The sequence below is a fragment of the Cnephaeus nilssonii genome (genome assembly GCF_951640355.1).
Source record: "Cnephaeus nilssonii genome assembly, chromosome: 8".
NCBI classification, from domain to species: domain Eukaryota; kingdom Metazoa; phylum Chordata; class Mammalia; order Chiroptera; family Vespertilionidae; genus Cnephaeus; species Cnephaeus nilssonii.
Window position 1 is genome coordinate 101,288,733 of NC_137079.1, and position 17,500 is coordinate 101,306,232.

General features: G+C 37.4%; 1 protein-coding gene across 1 annotated transcript in view; it reads left to right on the forward strand.

Annotated features, from left to right (window-relative positions):
• TRPC4 (transient receptor potential cation channel subfamily C member 4) overlaps positions 1–17,500 on the forward strand; it is a gene marked incomplete at its 3' end in the record, with an annotated part of 376,713 nt that overhangs the window by 229,923 nt on the left and 129,290 nt on the right. The gene's annotated exons all lie outside the window — the stretch shown is intronic.

Below are 17,500 nucleotides of genomic sequence, written 5' to 3' on the forward strand. Positions count from 1 at the left end.
GAAAACATGGTTTCTACTAGCTATTTCAAGGTTTACTACCTTACCATAATTTGCTCCAGATCCAAAACATTTCTCTTTCCATAAAATGAACAGATAGAAATTGAAGAATGCCCTATTGTTAAATTTACTATTATTTTGATTTAATATATAATTTAAAATATAAACATAAATGGATTTTAAAGAAACTTTGTAGTCTTAAGCAGAGGCCTGGGCTGCTTTGCTTCCATTGCCAGGGGGCAACCCTTGCCTCCTGCTCTTCCCAGCTCCATAGCTGCTGCCATTTCTATTTGGATTTGTTTACCTTCTATAACTGAAATTTTGTAGCCTTGAGTGGAGGCTTAGGCCAGCAAGGTCAGGTGGAAAGCTTGGCTTCCTTTGTTACCGGGGAAACCCAAGCCTCCCTCCTGCTCGCTGTGGCTGTAGCCATCTTGGTTGGGTTTATTTGCATATTTTCTCCTGATTGGCTGGTGGGTGTGGCTGGTGGGTGTGGCGGACATAGGGTCAATTTGCATATTACTCTTTTATTAGGTAGGATTGTTATTTATTTATTTATTTATTAGAAAATATGATACAATTTTCATGACTTACAATCTCAGAAGTTCAGTTTGGGTTAACTGTCAAAACTGCTGCCAGGATTGTGAAATGAGGAAAAAGCAGTTGGTGTACAGGACAGAACAGTGTCTGAATATGAGATAGATTCAATTTTCAATTTTGAAGATTATAAATACTCTCAGTACATAAGCCCTGGTCAGGTGTCTCAATTGATTAGAGTGTCATCCTGTACACCAAAAGGTTGCAGGTTCAATTCTTGGACAGGGCGCATACCTAGGTAGTGAGTTCAATCCCAAGTGTCTCTCTTACATTGATGTTTCTCTCTCTCTCTCTACCTCTCTCTCTCTCACAATATCCCTTTTTCCTTTCTCTGCAAAAATCAAATATATTTCCTCAGGTGAGGTTTTCTTTTTTTAAGTTCATAGGAACAAGATATGTTTTAGATCTCACTGGAAAGAAACTCCGTCATAAGTGAACTTTAAAACAGAGCATAAAGTACGACCCAAGATCTTTCTTAAATTAGAAGGATTTCAGATAATCTGTCTTTTTTTAATACTTTAATTTTCTTTTTATATACATTCAGCTACACTATGTCTTTTTATTGAAGAACTTAATCCATTTACATTTATGGTTATTATTAACTAGGGGCCCGTTTTGCAGGAAAAATCCTGCAAGACTTCCTGTGGGCTTCCCTCCTGCCACTGGCACCTCTCCCACACCCCCACCTCTCCGGCTGCGGCGGGCCCCGCCCACCCCGCCACACCCACCTCCGCTGCTTTATGGTCCTGCGCGCTGCTGCTGCCACTGAGTGCCTTGACCCCGTGGCCACCACCGCCACCACCTCTGTGGCCGCGCACACCGCTGCCGCCACTGCCTCTGTGGCGTGCCCTGCCCCCCGCTCCCCTGACCCGCTGTGCCTGCGGCCGCCACGCGCCGCTGCCCACCTCTGTGGCCGCCTGCACTTTCCCTCCAGCAGCAGCCTTGCTTTCTACTTTCCCTCCCACTTCCTTTTATGGTGTCTTCAGTCTTCACTCCTCCCTCCCTCAGTGTATGCAAATTAGCCGCCATCCTGGTTGGGTTAATTTGCATACTCGCCCTGATTGGCTGGTGGGCGTGGCTTAGGCATAGCGAAGGTGCGGTCAATTTGCATGTTACCCTTTTATTAGGTAGGATAGGCACTTATTTATTGCCATTTTAATTCTGTATGCCTATCTCTCTCTCTCTCTCTCTCACTCTCTCTCTCTCTCTCTCTCTCTATATATATATATGTATATATATATATATATATATATATATATATATATATATATATATTTCTTCTTATCATTAAGGCACTCCCTTTAGCATTTCTTGCAGTGCTGGTTTGGTGGTAATAAACTCTTTTACCTGTTTGTTTGGGGTTTTTTTTTGTGTTTTGTGTGTGTGTTTTGTTTTGTTTTGTTGTTTGTTTTGTTTTTTGTCTGAGAAGCTTTTTATTTCACCATCTATTTTGAATGATAGCCTTTCTGGATATAGTAATCTTGGCTTCAGATACTTGCTTTTCATTACCTTGAATACTTCTTGTCATACCTGTCTGGCCTATAGAGTTTCTGATGAGATATCAACTGACAGCCCTATGGGAGCTCCTTTGTAGATAACAAATTGCTTTTCTTTTGCTGCCTTTAATATTCTCTCTTTGCCTTCAATATTTGGCATTTTAATTATAATTAAGCAATTGCTTGCATCTGGGCATGGGCCTGTTTGGATTCTTCTTTCTTGGGACTCTCTGTGCCCTGTGAACTTGTGTGACTTTTTCCTTCACCAGGTTAGGGAAGTTTTCTGCCACTATTTCTTCAAGCAGGTTCTCTATACCTACCTCATTTTCTTTTAGCACTCCTATGATGTGAATATTGTTACATTTCATGTTGTCCCACAGCTCATTAAGCTATCCTCTGACTTTTTATTGTTTTTCTTTTCTGGTTCTCTGATTGAGTGATTTTTTTCTACTCTGTCTTCTAATTTATTGATCTGATCCTTGGCTTCCCCCAATCTGCTGTGTATTCCTTCCACTGTGTTGTTTCTTAGTGTTGTATCATACTTCATAGTTACTCTATTTTTTCTCATCCTGTTGATCATCTTTTCCATCATTATTCTGATGTGTATATTTGATAAATTTATTATCTCTATTGCTTTTCACTGTTCTGTAGAATTCTCTTGATTTTTTTCATTTGGTGGTTGTTCTTTTTGTTTATTTGTTTGTTTGGTTGTTTGTTTGTTTTTTGATCTCTCATTTTGGTTGCCTGTTTGGGTCTGTGACTATGTATTAGGTAGATTTGCTATGTCTCCCAATCTCAAAGCCTCCAGACACTTGCCTCTGCCTGCAGACTGATTATATTGTCTTGAGTAGCCTCAAGCTATTGTCCTCATGTGAGGTGAGAGGTTTTCCAATAGGGTGGGGCAACTGTTTCTGTCTGGATGGTACTTGTTATACTCAGTCTCTTAATGGGCCTCAGAAACTCCACAGGTTGGGGCAAGGGATTATCCAATAGAGTGGGGCAACTGCCTCCTTGTGCCCCCACTACCCCCCGCCCAGGCAAAAAGTGCCTGGATTGCAAAGGTCTGCCTGGGAAAGATGACTTCTGCCCCATGAGGGAATGACTCAGCACAGAAAACCATTAGAGCACCTTCAGAGCTCTAACTCCAACCCTGGCTTCTGCTCACACAGCTCCAGTCTACTCTGCCCTCCCTCAGCTGGAACCCACAGAATGGCTCCACATGAAATTTTGTGCATTGGCTCTTTAGGAGGATGCCTGCATTTCTATCCGTCTCTGGCTGGCAGCCAGCAATCCTGCTGCTTTTCACAGAAAGGTGTTATGTGGGCACCTTTATCAGTCCTGGTGATCTGGGCTGGGGAGCCCAGCTTGGGGTTTAGAATCCAGAATTCTAAATGGGAACCCCCCCAAGCTGAGATATCCCTCCAGAACTTCAGCTGCTGTCTGTGGGAGTCTGTTCTGCCAATTCACACCTCCACCCTTCCTCTATGTGGTCTCCACTTTCTGTTCTTGGTTATTAGGGATCTCTTCAGCTAGTCTTCAGTTGATTATTCAGGATGATCTTTTTTCATATTTTAGTTGTAATTTCAGTTTGTTTCTAGAAGCATGTCAGTGTAGCATCCATTTGCTCTGCTGCCATATTTAATCTCCTTTAATTTTCTTTTTAATTTTTACATTATAATTGGCATACATTATTATATTAATTTCAGGTGTACAACATAGTGATTCAACATTTATATACCTTATTAAAATGCCACAATACATAGTTATTACAGTATACCCCCTACACTGTTTTGGGGCAAATGAGTGTAGTTAGTTCTCTTAGGTCTCCATGAATCCTAATTATGCAGCAACATTTTACCATTCAGAGTATAGTCACTGCATCTAAACTTACTGAATCTGAATCCCAGGTTCACTGCGTATGTATGCTTGACACAGCTATGGAAATAAATTGAGCACAGAACTTCATTTCTGGTTTTAGTTTCCTCATCTCTACAGCTGAAATGATACTAATAATACCTACATTATAGGATCATTGGAAGATTAAAGGAGTTACTGCATATAAAGTGCTTAAAACTATTTCAACTACAGATAATATTCAATAATTTTTAGCTGTATTTACTTATGTCTACATTTTCTCAGTGGTTTTATTTTTTTAATTATGTTTTATTGAGATATAATTGACATATAACATTGTGGTAAGTTTTTTTTTTTTTAATCTTTATTGTAAAAAGTATTACATATGTCCCCATTTTTCCCCATTGACCCCATCTAACCCACCCCACCCCCCACCCCAGACCTTCACCACACTATTGTCTGTGTCCATGGGTTATGCATATATATACAAGTTCTTTGGTTGATCTCTTCCCACCCACCTACCCCACCTTCCCTCTGATATTTGACATTGATAGTCTGTTCCATACTTCTATATCTCTGGATGTATTTTGTTCAACAGTTTATTTTGTTCAATAGATTCCACATATGAGTGAGATCATGCGATACATGTATTTCTCTGCTTGGCTTATTTCACTTAGCATAATACTCTCCAAGTCCCTCCATGCTGTCTCAAAGGATAATGTATCCTTTTTTACTACTGCATAGTATTCCACGGTGTAAATGTAAAACAGCTTTTTTATCCACTCATCTGTTGTTGAGTACTTGGGCTATTTCCAGATCTTGGCTATTATAAATAGCACTGCTATGAACATAAGGGTGCATATGTTATTTCTGATCGGTGTTTCAGGCTTTTCAGGATATATTCCTAAAATTTGAATCATTGGGTAAAATGGCAGTTCCATTTTTAATTTAAATATATATATATATATATATATATATATATCTATCTTATTGATTCTTTACAGAGAGGAAAGGAGAGGGATAGAGAGTTAGAAACATCTATGAGAGAGAAACATCGATCAGTTGCCTCCTTCTGGGGATGTGCCCACAACCAAGATACACGCCCTTGACAGGAATCGAACCTGGGACCCCTCAGTCCATAGGCCAATGCTCTATCCACTGAGCCAAACTGGCCAGGGCCCATTTTTAATTTTTGAGGACACTCCAAACTGATTTCCATAGTGGCTATACAAGTCGGCATTCCACCAGCAGTGTATTAGGGTTCTTTTTACTCCGCATTCTCACAAGCACTTGTTTATTGATTTATTGATAGTAGCATTCGGACATGGGTGAGGAGATATCTCAGTGATGTTTTAATGTGCATCTTTCTGCTGATTAGTGAGGATCATTTTTTTTATGTGTCTCTTGGACATTTGTAGGTCTGCCTTGGAGAAGTTTCTATTTAGGTCTTCTGCCCATTTTTTATTGTGTTGTTTGTTTTCCTTTTGTTGATTGGTATGAGTACTTTATATATTTTGGATATTAACACCTTACCAGATGTGTCATGGTTCAGTGAGCCTGAGGGAGGGCTGGCGAAGGATGAAGAAAAGATAGACAAAGAGAATAAGCTGGGTCTAGGTGGATCTTCTGTGCCCGGCTGAGGCCACAGAACAGATCCAGACTACAAGCTGATGCTTTATTTTATAGTCAGAGGTAAACAAGGTAGTGGTCACCATAGTTACAATGTTCTTATGAGTTTCACTTGTTTTGGCAGCACCTCCCACAGCCCATTAGCTACTCAGGAAAGATCTAGGGAGCATCACAAGATCAAGCTTAATTATGCTAAGAGGGCTGTGCCCTCTAAGCTGGGACTTGTTTGCAGCTTTGCCAGCAGGTCAGTCTGAGGCTTAACCCTATAACTGCTCCCTACAATTGGCAAATATGCTCTCTCATACAGTAGATTCCCATTTAATTTACATGTTGTTTTATTTTGCTGTGCAGAAGCTTTTTATTTTGATGTAGTCCCATTTGTTTATTTTTTCCTTTGTTTCTCTTGTGCTAGGAGTTGTAATATTTACTGCTTATGTTTTCTTCAAGGATTTTTATGATTCCATGACTTACATTTAAATCTTTTATCCATTTTAAGTTTGTCCTTATGTATGGTTTAAGTTTGTGGTCTAGTTTCATTTTTTTTTGCATGTATCTGTCCAATTATCCCAACATCATTTATTGAAGAGACCTTCTTTATTGTATGCTCTTGCCTCTTTTATTGAAAATTAATTGAGCATAATGGCTTGGATCGATTTCTGGGTTTTCTGTTCTGTTCCATTAATCTATATGTCTGTTCTTGTGCCAGTACTAGGCTGTTTTGATTACAGTGGCTTTGTAATACAGCTTGATATCTGGTCTTCTGATCCCTCCACCTTTGTTCTTCTTTCTCAGTATTGCTGCAGCTACTTGGTGTCTTTTTGTTTCCATATACATTTTTGGAATTTTTTTTTTAATTTCTTTATTGATTAAGAAATTACATATGTGCCCACATCCTCCCATTACCCCCCCTCCCCCGGCCCAACCGCCTAGAACAATTCACCATAGCTAAGGTTTGGAAACAGCCTAAGTGCCCATCAGCAGATGAGTGGATTAAAAAATTATGCTATGCCTTAACCTGTTTGGCTCAGTGGATAGAGCGTTGGCCTGTGGACTGAAGGGTCCCAGGTTCGATTCCAGTCAAGGGCATGTACCTTGGTTGCAGGCACATCCCCAGTAGGGGGTGTTGCAGGAGGCAGCTGGTCAATGTTTCCCTCTCATTGATATTTCTAGCTCTCTATCCCTCTCCCTTCCTCTCTGTAAAAAAATCAATAAAATATATAAAAATAAATAAATAAATAAATAAATAAATAAATAAATAAATAACTGTGGTACATCCACACAATGGAATACTATGCTGTGGTAAAAAAGAAGGAATTCTTACCATTTACAACAGCATGGATTGAACTGGAGAGCATTATGCTAAGTGAAATAAGCCAGTCAGAGAAGGAATGTTTGTTTTTGATCTGTGAAATATGCCATTTTGGGATTTTAGTAGGGATTGCATTGAATATATGAGTATTAAAGACAACAGGGTAGCAATGACTTAACCTTTTATCAAAAGTATGATATAGACAAAAAGGTATAGTATGATTTGATGATTATATTAATGAGCCTTCTATATTTTCTCACTCATTCCTACTATCTGGTAAAGTAAGTGGTCCCTCCATTGTAAGGATTTAGTTTTATAACAGGACCGAACAAGTTATGGAGAAGAGTGTGGCTTATTAATGTGTCCCTCATCATGTTAATTTTACTGATGATAGATTGAAGCTCTGTGCAAGGGTTTTCTCAAGTTTTCTTGAAACAACTTAGATCTTAACTCATGTCAAAGTCATGAGCTACTTGTTTAAATAAATATTTTTTATTTCTTCAAAATTTACTTTCCTTCTACTTTCAGAGAATGTTTCCCAGAACTATGTTACCTTATTTGATAAGAAATTACTTTTACACCTCCCATTTTGTTTATCCTGACAAAAGACTTTTGTCTGTTTTATCTATTTATATTATGAATTTTCACTTTGTCTGAGTATAAAAATTTTCTCTCTTTAAAGCCTATCCTCTCAAATCAATACCTTTATCTCCTTAAGATGTATGGTTTTGCTTGGGGATTTCTTTTATTTTATATATTCTTTCCCTGTTTTTCAACAATAAGAAGTTATTCTACATTTCAGATACAAATATCTTGTGATTTATTACAGTGGCAGAATAATGTTTCTATGTTATTTTTAATATTTTTCCTGCTGAGGTTCAAGTACTTATATTGAAGTCTATTGAGTTTTATATCTTTAAGTCTATAATGACTCATATCCTTTCACTCTGGTGTAATTGATAAATTGTAACTCATCTCCTACCAAACGTTTTCTTTATATATTTTTAATATTTAAACATTTTATTTTTATATTAAATTTGGCATTCAGCATCATTTTTTATTAGTTTCAGATGTGCAGCATAAGGAATATAGTCAATAATTTTGCAAACCTTTTTGAATTATTTTTTTCTTCATACTTTGCTATACAGAGTGGACCAAAAACAGCTACAATTGTTTGTATGGAAAATAATACAGCAAATAATAAATAATTAATACAAGAAACAAATAATACAATAATCCTATATAATAAAGAGCTAATATGCTAATTAGACCTGATCGCAGAACAACCAGTGGGCAGGGGGTGGGGCTGCGGGGCCCAGAGGCAGCCATGGCTGTGAGGGCCTACTCTTGCACGATTTTTTGTGCACTGGGCCTCTAGTTAATAAATAAAAATACAAGAATAAACTGTTAGGCATACTCACAACTGTAAACCTACTATTGCCCCACCTTGTATTGAAGTTTATTGACACTTCTTTTTTTCCTATCAAACAGCTGTAAGAGTTCTTGCAGATGTTTGCTGTCAGAGTGAACTTTAGAATATAAGCAAAGAAATCTAAAAGCCTTATACAGAAACCAAACTTATGATTTTGATCATCTTGAGATAACCAACATAAAATTCCATGCACACAGACAATAATGTGGTGAAGGCCTTGGGGTGGGCTGGTGCCTGTATGGAAGGAGGCAGACTGGAAGGTAAATGGGGGACATTTGTAATACTGTTAACAATTTAAAAATAAAAATAACTTTAAAAAATCAATTAGAGATTATTCAGTTATAACTATCTAAATGGATAGGTAGATAATAGACAGGCACAAATATACCTCTACGGCTGTCAAATTACCTATTTAAATTAGAATTATATATATCCTCTCTAATAAAATGGTAATATGCAAATCAACCATCACTCCGCTACATAAGCCACACCCACCAGCCAAGCCACGCCCACCAGCCAATCAGGGCGAGTATGCAAATTAACCCCAATCCAAGATGGCTACAGCCACAGAGAGCAAGGTTTCCCAGGTAACAGAGCAAGCCAAGCTTTCCATAGCTGTTGGAGGCCTAAGCCTCCACTCAAGCTACAAAGTTTCAATTATAGAAGGTAAACAAATTCAAACAAATGGCGGCAGAATGGAGCTTGAGAGAGCAGGCCAGGGTTGCCGGCGGCAACAGGGGAAGCAAAGCTTTCCACACACCCTGGCCGGGCTCACCCGCTTAAGGCTACAAAGTTTCAACTGTAGAAGGTGAATTAACTGCCACAGAAATGGCTGCCTCCCCAGGCTACAAAGTTTCAATTGTAGAAGGAAAAAAATTCCAGATACCAGGGCTTCCCCTTGGGTTGCCAGGGGGCGTGGCTGGCCTGCAAACCACCACAGGCCCCTCGCTCAGGCCGCCCCACACCCCAAGGGGACCCCCACCCTTATTTGTGACACCCTTCAGGGCAAACCAGCTGGCCCCCACCCGTGCACCAGGCCTCTATCCTATCTAATAAAAGAGCAATATACAGATTGATCATCACTGCAACACACAATGTAGCTGCCCCCATGTGGTCAAAGATCCTGCCCCCATGTGGACACAAGATGGCCACTACAAGATGGCCAGCAGGAGAGGGCAGTTGGGAGGCACCTAGCCTGCAAGGGAGGGCAGTTGTGAGGGACCAGGCCTGCAAGGGAGGGCAGTTGAGAGGGACCAGGCTTGCAAGGGAGGGCAGTTGGAGGTGATCAACCCTGCAGGAGAGGGCAGTTAGGGGTGACCAGGCTGGCAGAGGAGGGAAGTTGGGGGCAAACAGGCTGGCAGGGGATCAGTTAAGCACCAACCAGGCTGGCAGCAGAGTGGTTAGAGGGTGATTAGGCTGGCAGGCAGAAGCGGTTAGGGGCAATCAGGAAGGCAGGCAGACAAGCAGTTAGGAGCCAGCAGTCCTGGATTGTGAGAGGGATGTCCGACTGCCCGTTTAGGCCCGATCCCACCAGGATCGGGCCTAAACGGGCAGTCGGACATCCCTCCAGGAGTCCCAGATTGTAGAGGGTACAGGCTGGGCTGAGGGACAACCCCCCCGCCGTGCACGAATTTCGTGCCCTGGGCTTCTAGTATATATATATAAAAGCCAAGCGACCCAAATGACCAAAATGACTGGTCGCTATGACATGCACTGCAGCAGCCAACCAACTGGCCGGATGGAGGTGGGGCCGGCCAGCCAACCTCCCATGACCCCTTCCCACCAGGCCGACTGGCCCCAATTGGTCCCGATCAAGGTGGGCCAGCCAGACCCCACCCATGCACGAATTCATGCACTGGGCCTCTAGTAAGTAAAATAATAGCTCTAACAAGCATGCATATGGGCCTGGTAACAGCTATACTTTTAAAGTGATCAGAGGGAGCCGAAACCAGTTTGGCTCAGTGGATAGAGCGTCGACCTGCGGACTGAAAGGTCCCGGGTTCGATTCCAGTCAAGGGCATGTACCTTGGTTGCGGGCACATCCCCGGTAGGGGTTGTGCAAGAGGCAGCTGATCGATGTTTCTCTATCATCGATGTTTCTAACTCTCTATCCCTCTCTCTTTCTCTCTGTAAAAAATCAATAAAATATATTTTTTAAAAAAATAAAGTGATCAGAGGGATCACTTTTAATCCATCATTTAGTGTTTAGAAACACTAAATGATGGATTAAAAGGAGGCTGTGCCAGAGTAGAGACCTAGTTACAGCTATGTTCTACTAGACAATGATCTTAAGGCTTTCAATTTATTTAGGGTTTGGTTTTTAACATAAAAAACTAGGGGTAAAAGATAGCTAAAGTATTCATATGAGAAATTCCCTTTTGCATAAGATTTACATGCAAACTAAATAAAGCATGTATATGCATAATATATACAACTAGAGGCCTGGTGCACGAAGATTCATTCAAGAATGGGCCTTCCTTCCCCTGGCTGCTGGCACCGCCTTTGCTCCGGCCGGAGCCACCTTTTCACTCCGCCCGGAGCTGTCTTTCCACCTTCCCACGCTGCCCAGAGGCCCAGAGCAGCTGGGCGGTGCAGAACGCTCCCAGCCACTTCAAGCCTGTGTATGCACATTAACCCACCATCTTTGTTAGGTTAATTTGCATACTCACTCCTGATTGGCAGGTGGGCATCACGAAGGTACAGTCAATTTGCATCTTACTCTTTTATTAGTGTAGATGAGAATTCATCTAAATTATAGTAGCAGTTTTATCTCAAACAGATGTCATTTGTTTCTGGAGATAATGTGGAGTTAAACATGAAAAACAAAAACACTTTTGGATGCTAATTTGTTGACTCTATTACAGGTGTCATTCTGTTATCCACACTTTAGGTCCTATTTTGTTTGTTCATTTGTTTAGTTCTTTAGATTACATATATAAGTGAGATCATGTAATATTTTTCTTTCTTGGACTGGCTTATTTTGCTTAGCATAATAATCTCCAGGTCCATCCAATGCTGTCTCAAAGAGTAAGAGTTCCTTCTTTTTTACAGTGGTATCATATTTCATTGTGTAAATGTGCCACAGCTTTTTAATCCATTCATTTACTGATGTTCAGTTGGGCTGAATCCAGATCTTGGCTATTGTAAATAATGCTGCTATGGACATAGGGATGCATATATTCTTCCCAATTAGTGTTTCAGAATTCTTAGGATATATACAAAGAAGTGGGATCGCTGAGTCAAAAGGCATTTCCATTTTTAATTTTTTTCAGGAAACCCCATATTTTTTTCCACACTGGATTCAAAAGACTGCATTCCCACCAAGAGTGCACTATGGTTTCCATTTCTCCCCTTCTTTTCCAGCACTTGTTGATTTATTGACAGCTGCCATTCTTGCAGATGTGAGGTGATACTTCATTGTAGTTATTATTTTCAACTCTGATGAATGAGCATTTTTTTCATATGTATATGTCCTCTTTAGAGAAGTGTTTATTCAGGTCATTTGCCCAGTTTTTAATTGTTTGTCTTCCTGCTGTTGAGTTGTATAAGTTCTTTTTATATTTTGGAGATCAACCCCTTATCTGATTAATCATTGGCAGATACGTTCTCCATACAGTGGGTTCCCTTTTTGTTTTGTTGCTGTTTTTCTTTGGTGTGCAAAAGCTTTTTAAACCCCATTTTGCTTATTCTTCTCCTGTGTTTCCCTTTCCCTCGGAGATGTATTTGCAAAAATATTGCTCTGAGAGATGTCTGAGATTATATAACCTATATTTGTTTTTAAAGTTTTTATGACTTACATTTAATTATTATTTTTTTTTCCATTTTGAGTTTAGTTTTGTGTATGGTGTAAGTTGGTGGTTTAGTTGCTTTTTTTTTTTTTTTTTTGCATGTTTGTGTCCACTTTTCCCAGCACCAGTTATTGAAGATACTGTCTTTATCCCACTGTATTGTCTTGCCTTCTTTGTCAAATATTAATGGGTTGACTTCTGGGCTCTTTTTCCATTCCATTTTCCTGTTCTTATGCTAGTACCACAATGTTTTGATTACCATGGTTTTGCAGTATAGTTTGATATCTGGTATTGTGATCAATCCAAGTTTGTTCTATTTTCTCAAGTTTGATGTGGCTATTTAGCATCTTTTCTGGTTCCATATAAAACTTTGGAATATTCATTCTAGACCTGTGAAATATGCCATTGGTGATTTAATAGGGATTACATTGAATCTATAGATTTTGGGGGGTAGTATGGACATTTTAATGATGTTAATTCTTTCAACCCATGAACACAGTAAATGCTTTTACTCATTTGTATCTATCTAGTATTTCTTTTTCTGTGACCTATAGTTTTCTGAATATAGATCTTTTACCTCCTTGTTTAAGTTTATTCCTGGGTACCTTATTTTTTTTACAGTGATAACTGGGATTGTTTTCTTGGTTTCTCTTTCTGATAATTCATTATCAGTGTTTAAAAATTCCACACATTTCTGGATATTAATTTTGTATCCTGCTTTGCCAGATTTATTTATTAAATCTAAGAGTTGCACATTAAGTATGATCTTACTTGTAGTTATTTATTACATGGCTTTTATTATGTTGAAGTATGATCCCTCTATTCTCACTTTCTTGGGAGTTTTTATCATATACTAGAGGCCCAGTGCATGAAATTCATGCACGGGGGTGGCGGGGGAGGGCAGTCCCTCAGCCCATCCTGCATCCTCTCGCAATCCAGGATCCCTCAGGGGATGTCAGGCCTAAAACAGCAGTTGGACATCCCTCTTGCAATCTAGGATGCTGCATACACCAGTGACCATACTTTTCATGCAGGTGAAAGCCATCTTGCTGTTGTATTTGCCCTGATTATAAAAAGTAGTATATAACATGATCCTTCTGAGGCAGTAGTACCATTTTCCCCATCTTATGGGTGGAAAAACTGAAGCAGAGGGAAGTTAAGTAATTGGCTTTGTCACACAGTTGTAAGTGTCAGAATCAGGGCTGACCACAAAATGTGCAAGCCAGAGTCCATGCATGTCATCGCTGCATCATCCTGTTTTTTTCAGTGTTAGAGTTGCCTCACCAGGCTTTAATTTTTAAATCTAAGAGACTGTTCCCAATATATAGGGGTAGGGTCCCTAGGCCTGGCCAGTGCTCAGGGCCATCTGTGGGGCGACCAGCAGATGGGGTGATCGGGCCCCCACTGGCACCTGCCTTGGCTGGTGGCCTAGCACCGCCCATTGGCCAGCCCCACTGCCTTATCACTGCCGCAGGTTGCCTCCCCCGACTGGGGACAGCTCCTGCATTAAACGTCTGCCCTGGTGGTCATTGCTCCTCATAGTGACCGGTCATTCTGCCAGTCATTCTGCCATTAAGTCAATTTGCATATTAGTGTTTTATTATATAGGATTCATGCTGGATTTTGTCAAATGCTTTTTTTGCATCTATTGATGTGATCATGTTATGTTTATCTTCCATTTTATGTGGTGTGTCACATTTATTTATTTGTGAATATTGAAAAATACTTGAATTCCTGGAATAAATCCCATTTGGTCCAGGTATATGATCTTTTTAATGTATTGCTATATATGATTTAATAATATTTTGTTGAAGATATTAGCATCTATATTCATCAGAGATATTGGCCTGTAGTTTTCTTTTCTTTATATGTACATTTTTAATTGATTTCAGAGAGAAAGGGAGAGTTAGAAACATCATTGATGAGAGAGAACATTGAATGGCTGCCTACTGCATGCCCCCCACTGGGGATCGAGCCTACAACCCAGGCATGTTCCCTGACTGGGAATTATCAACTCCCCAATCTTATATAAGCTCTCAAAAGGAATTTATTTATGAAAGAAATTTCAAAGGGAAGCTAGGATATAAACATCAAATCTAGAATAAAGCAGTGGTCTACAGCAGACTTTATTTTTTTTTCTCTTTATATTCAACTGAATCAGTCTTCATTTGTGTTATTCATTTAAATGTAACTTAAAATTAATAAATAAAACTTTATTTAAAATTTTAAATAGCCATTGTTACTTTACAATAATTAATGATAAACTGTGATGTCTAATATACTTTTATTTTTTCCTAAGTTTGATTGTGAAATTTTTCAAACCTACAGAAAATGTAAATGACATGTACATTAGTGATATATTACTTATCACCATTATATTACAATTAATATTTTATTTCCCTATTTTTAAACTATCCCTATTTCCAATCATCCATGAACATCAATCTCTCATAAATTTTACTGCCTTCAAATTAAGTTGTAGTATCCTTTTTAAAAATATCTACAATGTTGATAAATTCTTAAGTATCACAAAAATCAAGACATAGGACAGAAGTTGGCAAACTGTGGCCTACAGGCCAAATCTGGCCCATTGACAGCTCTTCTGGTTTCATTGTAACACAGTGTTACTGGATCATCAATTGAAAACGCTAAATTATTTATTCTCTGACACTTTACAGAATACATATGATGGTAGTTGTAGATTTTAATAGATGTTCTTTATCAGATCAAGAAATTTCCCTTCTGCTTCTGCTTTGCTGAACATTTTTATCATGATAAATAAATTCTAAAGTTCCCACAAGCTCTAAAATCCAGTATATGCATCATATATTACATGTTAAATTTTGTCAAATGCATTTTCTGCATCTACTGTGAAGATATTTTCATTTTTCAATAATCTGCTGATGATATATTGATTGATTCTTAAATTTTGAAACAACCTTTTATTCCTAGAAAAACCAGCACTTTGTCATGATTTTTATCAATGTATATATTATAGTATTTAATGTACTAATGTTTATTGAGGATTTTTGCACATATTCATAAGGTTTATGAGTGTAGTTCAGTTTTCTTTGTGTTATTTTTGTCTGAATTTTATCAGAATAATACTTGCCTCTTAAATGTTTCTAATGTTTATTGAGGATTTTTGCACATATTCATAAGGTTTATGAGTGTAGTTCAGTTTTCTTTGTTATTTTTGTCTGAATTTTATCAGAGTAATACTTGGCTCTTAAATGTTTCTTCCCCTTGTATTTTTGTGTTTGATTCAAACTGATATTTCTTCCTTAAATATACAGTAGAATTCAGCACAAAGCAACTGTACCTAAAACTTTGTTAGAAGACTTTTAACTATAAATTCACATTCTTAAATAACTATAGGACAACTCTACATTGTCTTGGATCACTTTAGAAGTTTGTGTCTTTCAGAAAAAATGTCCAATTCATTTAAGTTGCAAAATTTATGAGTACCAAGCTGTTTATTGTATTATCTTTATAAAATCTATATAATCTTTATTGATGGCACTTTTTTCATTTCTGCAATTGATCATGTATATTTCTCTATTTATTTCTTGACCATCATTCTAGCTAGAGTGTTAACAACTTTGACTATTTCAAATATCTAGATTCAGTTTTTATTGTTTTTTTTTCCTCAAGTTCTACATTTTAAAAATCATTGATTAGTGCTGTTATCTTTTTTATTTTCTTCTGAATGTTTTGGGCTTAATTTCTTCTTTTTTTCACAGCATCATAGTTAAAATTGAGATCACTATTTGAGACACTTATTGTTTTTTAGTAAAGCATTTAGACTTACAAATTTCATTCTAAGTACAATAATAGCTACATCATAAATTTATTTGGTTGTATTTTATTTTCAATCACTTCAAAATATTTTATATTTTATTTTATTTTATTTTTTCATTACCATTTATCCATCGATGCCCTTTCCCACCTCCACCAATTTCTCTGACCAAGAGTTATTAAAGGTGTGTTGTTTAATTGAAAACTACTTGGGCGTTTTCCAGATACATTTCATTATTGATTTGTTGTTTATTATGTTGTCATAAAACACACTTTGTATGGTTTCAACTTGTATAAGTATTTGAGGTTTGTCTCATAGTCCATAACATAGTCTATCTTTGTCAATGTTCCACATGTAGTTAAAAAAATATGTGTATTCTGCTGTTGTCAAGTTGTTAATAGTGTTATTTAGGGCTTTTATATCCTTACTAAATTTCTGCCTACTGCTTCCATTGGTTACAGAGAGAAATAAAGTCTCTACCTGTAACTGTACTTTTAGTTTTTGTTTCAGTTCTAATAATTATAGTATCTTGCATTATAAGATTATTTTCTTAGTTGTATCCATATTTAGGATTGTTCTATCTTCTTAGTGAGTTGACCTTTTTATCCTTACTTTATATCCCCTTATTTACCTAGTAACATTTCTTCTGAAATATATCTACACATATTAATATAACCCCTGGAGCTTTCTTTTGATTAGTATTTTATAGTATCTTGTTATTTCTTTACATTTAACCTATTGATGAATTGTGGTATAGTTGTAATTTGCATTTTTATCTTCTACAGTTATCTGTCTTTTAATAATTATGTTTAGAGCATACATTTCATTCAATATAATTATTGATGAGAATGGATTTAAAACCCACTAGAGTACTATCATTTTTCTTATTTGTTACATATGATTTTTGTTGCATTAAAATTTTCTTTTTCTGCCTGTTCATGGATTAATTGAGTAGTTTTTATAACTCCATGTTTATTTACATGTCTGGCTCTTTATTAACACACTTAAAATATTTAAAGAGGATTTCCTAGGATTATGAAATTTTAATTTATCACATTCTAAGTTGAAATACTATTATTTTGTTTTACATGTAGTAAAAGAACTTTATGATAGTATGTTACAAATTTTGCTTTCTCATCTTCTTTGTTAATGTTATATATTTTAGTTTTACATATGTTGTATATGTTATAAACCACAATAAATTGCTACTATTTTTTCTTTAGGCATTCGATTACATGTTAGAACAATTTAAAGTTTTTAAAAATATATTTTACATTTATTTTTACATTAACCATTTATGGATATAGATTCTCATTTATTTTTATAAACCTAAGCTTCTGTTTAGTATTAAATACCTTTTGCCCAAAATACTGTATATCCCTTAAGAGCATTTCTTGTAGCATAGGTCTTATGGTAATACACTTGAGTTTTTCATTGTCTAAAAAATGTCTTTTGTTTACCTTCATTTATTAGAACTATTCATTTTGTGTATAGGACTCTGGGTTGATATTTTCCTTTTAGTAATTTAGTGATGTCACTCTGTCTTACATAGTTTCAGACAAGTTTGATATCAGTCTTATTCCTTTGTATGCTGTGTGTCTT